Consider the following 6,307-nt stretch of genomic DNA (forward strand, 5'->3'; position numbering starts at 1 on the left):
GACAATGGACCGTGGAAGAGCTTAGCCTTCCTCTGAAGGTTTCAGCCAGCCTATAAGTCATGGCTACTATGACGCAGCAGGGCCTGTGACCAGACCACATGACACTAAACTCCATTTTAGTACCTGTATTTTTCCACAAACTGGACTGGGAACTGAGTTTGGAACAAAGGGGTCACGCCATATGGAAAAGCTACATAAGGTGGGGTGTGACGGCATCTCTTGGTCTCATTCCCCACACAAGAGAACTCCTGGAAACACCTGAGAAACAAAAAGTGAAGTGGGGGAAGTGCTGCTCCCAGGATAATGGGATTTCTAGCTTGTGTCTGGAAACTTGGTGGACTGCTTGTATCATTAGTCAGGGTGAGAAACTGCTAATTCAAATTCTATCCAGCTAGTATATTAGGCGTAGTTTGAGTTTTGGTTATTTGCTAAATAATCTGCTTTGATCTGTTTGTTATCACTTATAATCACTTAATCTGTCTTTCTGCAGCTAATAAACTTGTTTTATGCTTTATCTTAACCAGCATATTTTGAGTTAAGTGTCTGGGGAAAATCTCAGCTTGGTTAGCACAAGCTCGCTGTGCACATCTGTCCCAGATCGAGGGGAAGGGGAACTATATTAATGAGCTGACATTAGAGGGATCCCTGTGCACTATAAGATGGTATAATTCTGAATGTATCCTACAGCAAGTGTGCAAGGTTGGGGAGCTGGGAAATTGGCTGTTGTCTTCTCTCTCTCCTTGAGTGGCTTAGGTAAAGCGCTCAGGTAGCTTAGTTGAGTGTATGGCGTCACCTGCTGTCCTGTTGGGTGATAACAGGGCCTGGAGAGGCTGGCTGAATCTCCAGCAAATCAGTGTGAGAAGGGCCAGCCCAGCTTGAGGGTTAGAGGGCACAGCGGTTCCCAGAAGCCCCCCAGACTGCCCCCTGCGGGTGACAACCCATCACACCCTAAACTACACTAGTGTCAGCAGGTTTGTCACATCCTGTCCCCTCCCTTTCTCCGCCCGAGATATTTCCTGCCTCCCAACACCTCTAGCAATTCCCACCCTTCTATGCATTTACTGCTCCTCTCCCTCCAAGCAGAACCCACCACCAGCTCCCTGAGAATCCCGTACCTGAGCCAGCTCCATTGCAACCATTTCCTTCCCCCTGGGAGGACGAGATGATCTGGAGCAAAACATGGACGTTATTCTGTAGCCTGCTGGGGTGAAAAGGGCAAGGTGTAAGAATTCAGACGGGGCTTTTGTACATTCCACAAGCCAATTCCCCCCAGGTTTTCCCCTGCTAATGGACACTCTAGGTTCTGCCACACTGTGAAGCACAGAGTGACCTTATCCCAGTACAGGCCTAGCCCCCTCCCACCAGGGTGTAACCCTCTGACACATGGTGAAACCCTCCCAGTAACAGTCTCTCTGTTACACTTATCAAGTTTGTGGACAATACCAAGCTGGGAGGGGTTGTAAGTGCTTTGGAGGATTGGATTAAAATTCAAAATGATCTGGACAAATTGGAGAAATGAGCTGAAGGAAAGAGGATAAAATTCAGTAGGGACAAGTGCAAAGTACTCCACTTTGGAAGGAACAATCAGAGACCAGAGAAGAGCAGAATCCAAGGAGTCACTTTGGGGGATTCTCCCTGTCATTGTCCCCAAGGCAGCTCTCTCAGGTTTACAAAGTTGTTCGATGTTCCAGCCTTTATACAGTCTCTCCTGGGAGTGTCCCTTTCATGGGCTGGGCCTAGTTTTAGTTTTCGGTAGTTAACAATCTTGGTTTATTGTTTATCTAACCAGTGTGTTTGGATTAAAGTGTGTTGGAAACTCCGTTTGGGATAACAAGCTGGTGCATGTCATTTTCCACTGATGAAATGACAGACTTCATATGAGCTTGCGTTGTTCAGTAGCGTGCTGGACAGTGCAAGACGCACATTTCTGGGGGAAAGTCGGGCACTTGAGAATTTGCTGGTTTTCTCCTGAGGTGTAATTCACGAGTGGCTGTCTAGCAACACTCAATACTGTGTAGCTGGGAGTGAGTTACATGCTGGAGACTGTGTGTTAATTGGCCAAGAGGGGCTGTTCTCACGGGAAAACAGTGGAAAAGGCACCCCAGTTTGGAGAACTGAGGGAACACGGCTATTTAACAGTCCAGATTGTACTCTGGCTAATGTCACAGACACTCATTATGACAGAGCCTCTTACAACACAGAGAAAGTAAATCCATGTCCCAGAAATTGAAGACTCCAGACAGAGGGCAAGTGTCCCTGGCACTGCTTCTTGGTGACAGAGAGGTTCAGAGACAGTGAGAGAGTCCTGGGGAAGCTGGGAACAGGAAGCATGGGCTGGGGGGGTTCAGTGGAGAAAGGGAACAGAAAGGGCAGGGATATTACTGAATACAGGATCTCCGCAGTGCTAGATGTCAGGATAGCACATAGTGCAGCCCACTGGAAAACATAATCCCAACTATACATACAGAATGATCGGGTCTAAATTAGCTGTTTCCACTCAAGAGATGGATCTTGGAGACACTGTGGATAGTTCTCTGAAAACATCCACTCAATGTGCAGCAGCAGTGAAAAAAAGCGAACAGTTTTGGAAATAATTAAGAAAGGGACAGATACAACAATATATCATATATCATAATTGTAAAAACAGCAAATAAATCCATGATACACCCACATCTTGAATACTGCATGCAGATGTTGTCGCCCCATCTCAAAAAAAGATATATTGGAATTGGAAAAGGTTCAGAAAAGGGCAACAAAAATGATTAGGGGTATGGAACAGTTATGCCAGACCTAACTCCCAGTTTCACTTGAGCAAACAGGAGCTATTTGACACTGTGCGATACAGCTCCTGTGCTCTGTTCCCAAAGTGTTCTGCAGCAGGGGAGGGTCTCTGGTAGTGTGTGTGTGTGTCACTGGCATATTGGGGTGATGCTGAAACAGGACAGAGTAGAGGTGGCATTGTGGGGCTGGCGTGAACCAACTCTCTTCTTTTCCCCTTCCCAGATCCGAGGGGACAGGAACCCTTACCCAGCGAGGTCACAGTCTCATAGTTCTCCTGCATGACATCCCAGTAGAGGGCTCTCTGAGTGGGGTCCATCAGAGCCCACTCTTCCCTGGTGAAATACACAGCCACCTCCTCAAAGGTCACCGGCCCCTGAAAAAGCAAGAGTCCAACACTCAGTACCTGCTGCCCCACTCACAGCCCCACACTCATGGGGGAGAGGAGCCAATCAAGTGGAAGCTCTGGGTGGCTCACAGTCAGATTCCCACCCCCACCCCGCTCAGCGTATCCAGCAAATACGAGGGTGAGGGGACGAAGAGAGCCCCTTGTCTCTCCCAGCAGATCCATCACACACCTACTAGCCACCGACTGATACAGGAGATGGAGCCCCTAGCAGGGTCCAGGGAGAGCTCCCTGGTAGGAAGCCCAATAACCTCCTCATTGTGAGGAGCAGGATATGAAGGGAGAGGCAGCTCCAATAAGCCTGACTCATGGGTGCCCCCTTCATATCTCACAGCAGCCGCTGGTTAGTGAGCTCAGGCTCCAGCACTGGGAGTCTGGTCAGTTTGACTAGCTCCATGTAGGTGGGCTATTTTCTTTCTTCACAAATTAGGGCATTTCCACCTCCCAACCTCCTGGGTCTGTTCCTAGAATCTAGGGCACTTATTAAATAACTCCCAGCAGGTTTGCCACACCCTGGCCTCCTCCTTTCCCCACGCTGTGAATTTCCTGCCCCGCTCCAACCTCCAGACCAGACTGTGCAAACCTTCCCATCTCCGGTGTATTTGCTCTCCCTCTCCTCCAGCAGGAACCCACCAGCAACCCCCCGATAATCTCTACCTGAGTTGGCTCCACTGCTGCCATTTCTCTTCCCTGTCCCACGGCAGGCTGAGATGAGCTGGAGGAAAACATGGATTTGATTCTGCAGCCTGTCTGGGGGAGAAGGGCAGTTGTGGGCGTTTCAGAACCGGTTTTAGTTAATTTCACATCAGAATTCCCCCAGGCCCTTTCCCTGCAGACAGACACCCTAGATCCTGCCATGCTGGAAAATGCTCAATCTGTTTATTACAATGTAGATCTGGCCCCTCCTGCCAGGCTAAGCCCAGACACATTTTTAACCTCCCTTCTCCCTCCCCTCACCCCGTAACAAAGTCTCTGAACACAAGGCTAGAAAAGAGCAGAACCAAAGGAGTCACTGAGGGGGATTCCCTCAGACAGTGACCCCACGGCAGCCACACCCCAGCAGGGGTAATATGGAGTCAGGAACTGGCTTTTCCTCTGTCTGATCCTTCTTTTGTTCACTGGAAAGTGGTTCTGCCCAGAGATGCAGCAATACATGTGTCTGGGTGGACTAGAGAGCTGGAAATCTCTCCCCCCTCATTTCTCCCACTGCCCCTTTCAGTCTCTCCTTCCCGTCCTCTCTCCCTGCCCCTCTGGCTGGGAAGGTCCCATTCCTGGGGGCTTTGCTCTCCCAGGGCTGGATTTTCTCCTGGCAATTGCTACTGGGAGGAGAAATGAGGAGGGGTGTTTGGGCAGAGTCACTTTCTTGCCAGTCCCCAGCACTTTCCCTGAGGTCTTTCAGTTACCTGCAGACTCTGGCTCAGAATTTAGTATTAACAGGGCCCAGGGCTGCCCTAGGGGGCTAGGACCAGCTGGAGAAAGTCATCCCCTGAGCCAGGCAGAGAAGCAGCTTTAATTAAGGTCACTTCCCAGCACAGAACCCCGCTGGGGGAGCAGCAGCTGCTAAGCCTGGTCTCTCAGATCACAACAGAGGCTGCAGCGTCTGACCCAGGAAGCTGAACCCCAGTATCCTGAGCAGAGAGGGACAGAGTGTTTGAGCAGCTTCCCTCCTTTAGCTCTCTGGGGAGAGCAGCTAATGAGAGCCCCTCCTCACAGGGAGAATTGCTGATCTCATTAGCCCCACTGTCAATCCGGAGTCACTCCTTGTCTTTCCATAGTGACTCTGGATTAACAATGGTCTCAGTGAAACCAGAGTTCAGAAAGACTGAGTCCAGAACACTGTGGAAGAGACCATTGTGTGGCAGTGCTGACCCCCCTCCCCCCTCCCACCTCCCTCATCCCCCAGATCTAGGACAAGGACTGGACAATGGACTGGACAATCTAGGACAATGGAACTGGAAGTTCCTGTAGTTTTCAAGAGAAGAGAAGAGCAAAAATCTGTGATTTCACCTCACAGTGTTTGATAAGTGGCTAGAAAGTTATCACAGTGACTGGGCCTGGCCAGGGAATGTCGGGCAGTGCTTGGAGCCAGGATTCTGGCATAAGCTAATCAGGGAGAAGAAGCGAGGTCAGGAGCAGCCCCCAGAGCCCCAGTCAGCCCCCCCCAGATATTCCCTGGGACCCAGCCCCCAGAGTCCCTGGCCAGGGACCTCAGATACCCCTCAGAGCCCCACCGGCCAGAGAACCCCACCAGATCTTAACTGTCAGGTTGGGAATCCCAAAGGGTTCCCCCCACCAAGAGACCCCAAAAGCCAGAGACCCACCAAAAGGGACCCCCACTGGGAACTCAGTCCCTCACTGCCTGCCTAAGATCCCACCCCCCGGCCTCCAGCAGGATCTGCCCTGCCCTTTGCCTGGCACCCCCTCCTCCCCCCTGCGGGATCCCCTGGTGCTTTACAGGGGCAGCCCCTGGCCTAGCGCCGGGGATTCTCCCCCACACACTCTGTGCACTGGGCACGGCAGCGATCCCAGGAGTCTGCGGGGGAAGCCCAGACAGAGCCCCTGGCACAGCACCAGGCTCCCTCTAACCCCCTGTCCCGCCTCCCCAAGAGACCCACCCCGGCTGTTCTGCAGCCAACAGGCCCCCAGCGATACCCACCTCCAGGACCCACAGCCTCAGGGCTGGGCACATCACAACCACCCCCTGAAACCCCAAATCTCCAGAACCCACCAACCTCACTAGGGTACCCCCTGCCCAGCCACCCAGAGGCCTCCCCCCACCACAATCCCCCTTCAGCTGCTATCTCCCCACACAGCCCCACCCCCACCCAGCAACACTGTTACCTCACAGTGCCTGAGAAGTGGATAGAAAGTGACCACCGCCCCCTGCTGGCCAGTCACACAGGCAGAGGGAGCCCTGGGGGATGTCTCTTGATCTGGAGTATGGAAGGCCTGGAGGGACAAAATAGATAAGAAATGTCCATGGCCTGTCACTAGCAAATAATGGCCACCATGGATCCACCCCAGAAGTGGCTGCATCTTAGCACTGCAGGAAGCAACCCCTCACCAAGGCCATTTGCCATGGGGTTTAGGATACTTCTCAACTCACACTGCACTCAGAGTGAC

General features: G+C 51.9%; 1 long non-coding RNA gene across 1 annotated transcript; it reads right to left on the minus strand.

Moving 5' to 3' along the window:
- Positions 1 to 3,094: 3,094 nt before the first annotated feature.
- On the minus strand, positions 3,095 to 6,085 carry LOC123357483. The gene is made up of 3 exons (XR_006575563.1): positions 6,026 to 6,085; positions 3,842 to 3,934; positions 3,095 to 3,154 (listed from the first exon to the last, which is right to left on the minus strand). It is a non-coding gene; the product is annotated as an uncharacterized LOC123357483 (long non-coding RNA).
- Between the last annotated feature and the right edge of the window lie 222 nt (positions 6,086 to 6,307).

This window comes from Mauremys mutica, unplaced genomic scaffold (genome assembly GCF_020497125.1).
Source record: "Mauremys mutica isolate MM-2020 ecotype Southern unplaced genomic scaffold, ASM2049712v1 000674F_np12_subseq_132283:216981_obj, whole genome shotgun sequence".
NCBI lineage: Eukaryota > Metazoa > Chordata > Testudines > Geoemydidae > Mauremys > Mauremys mutica.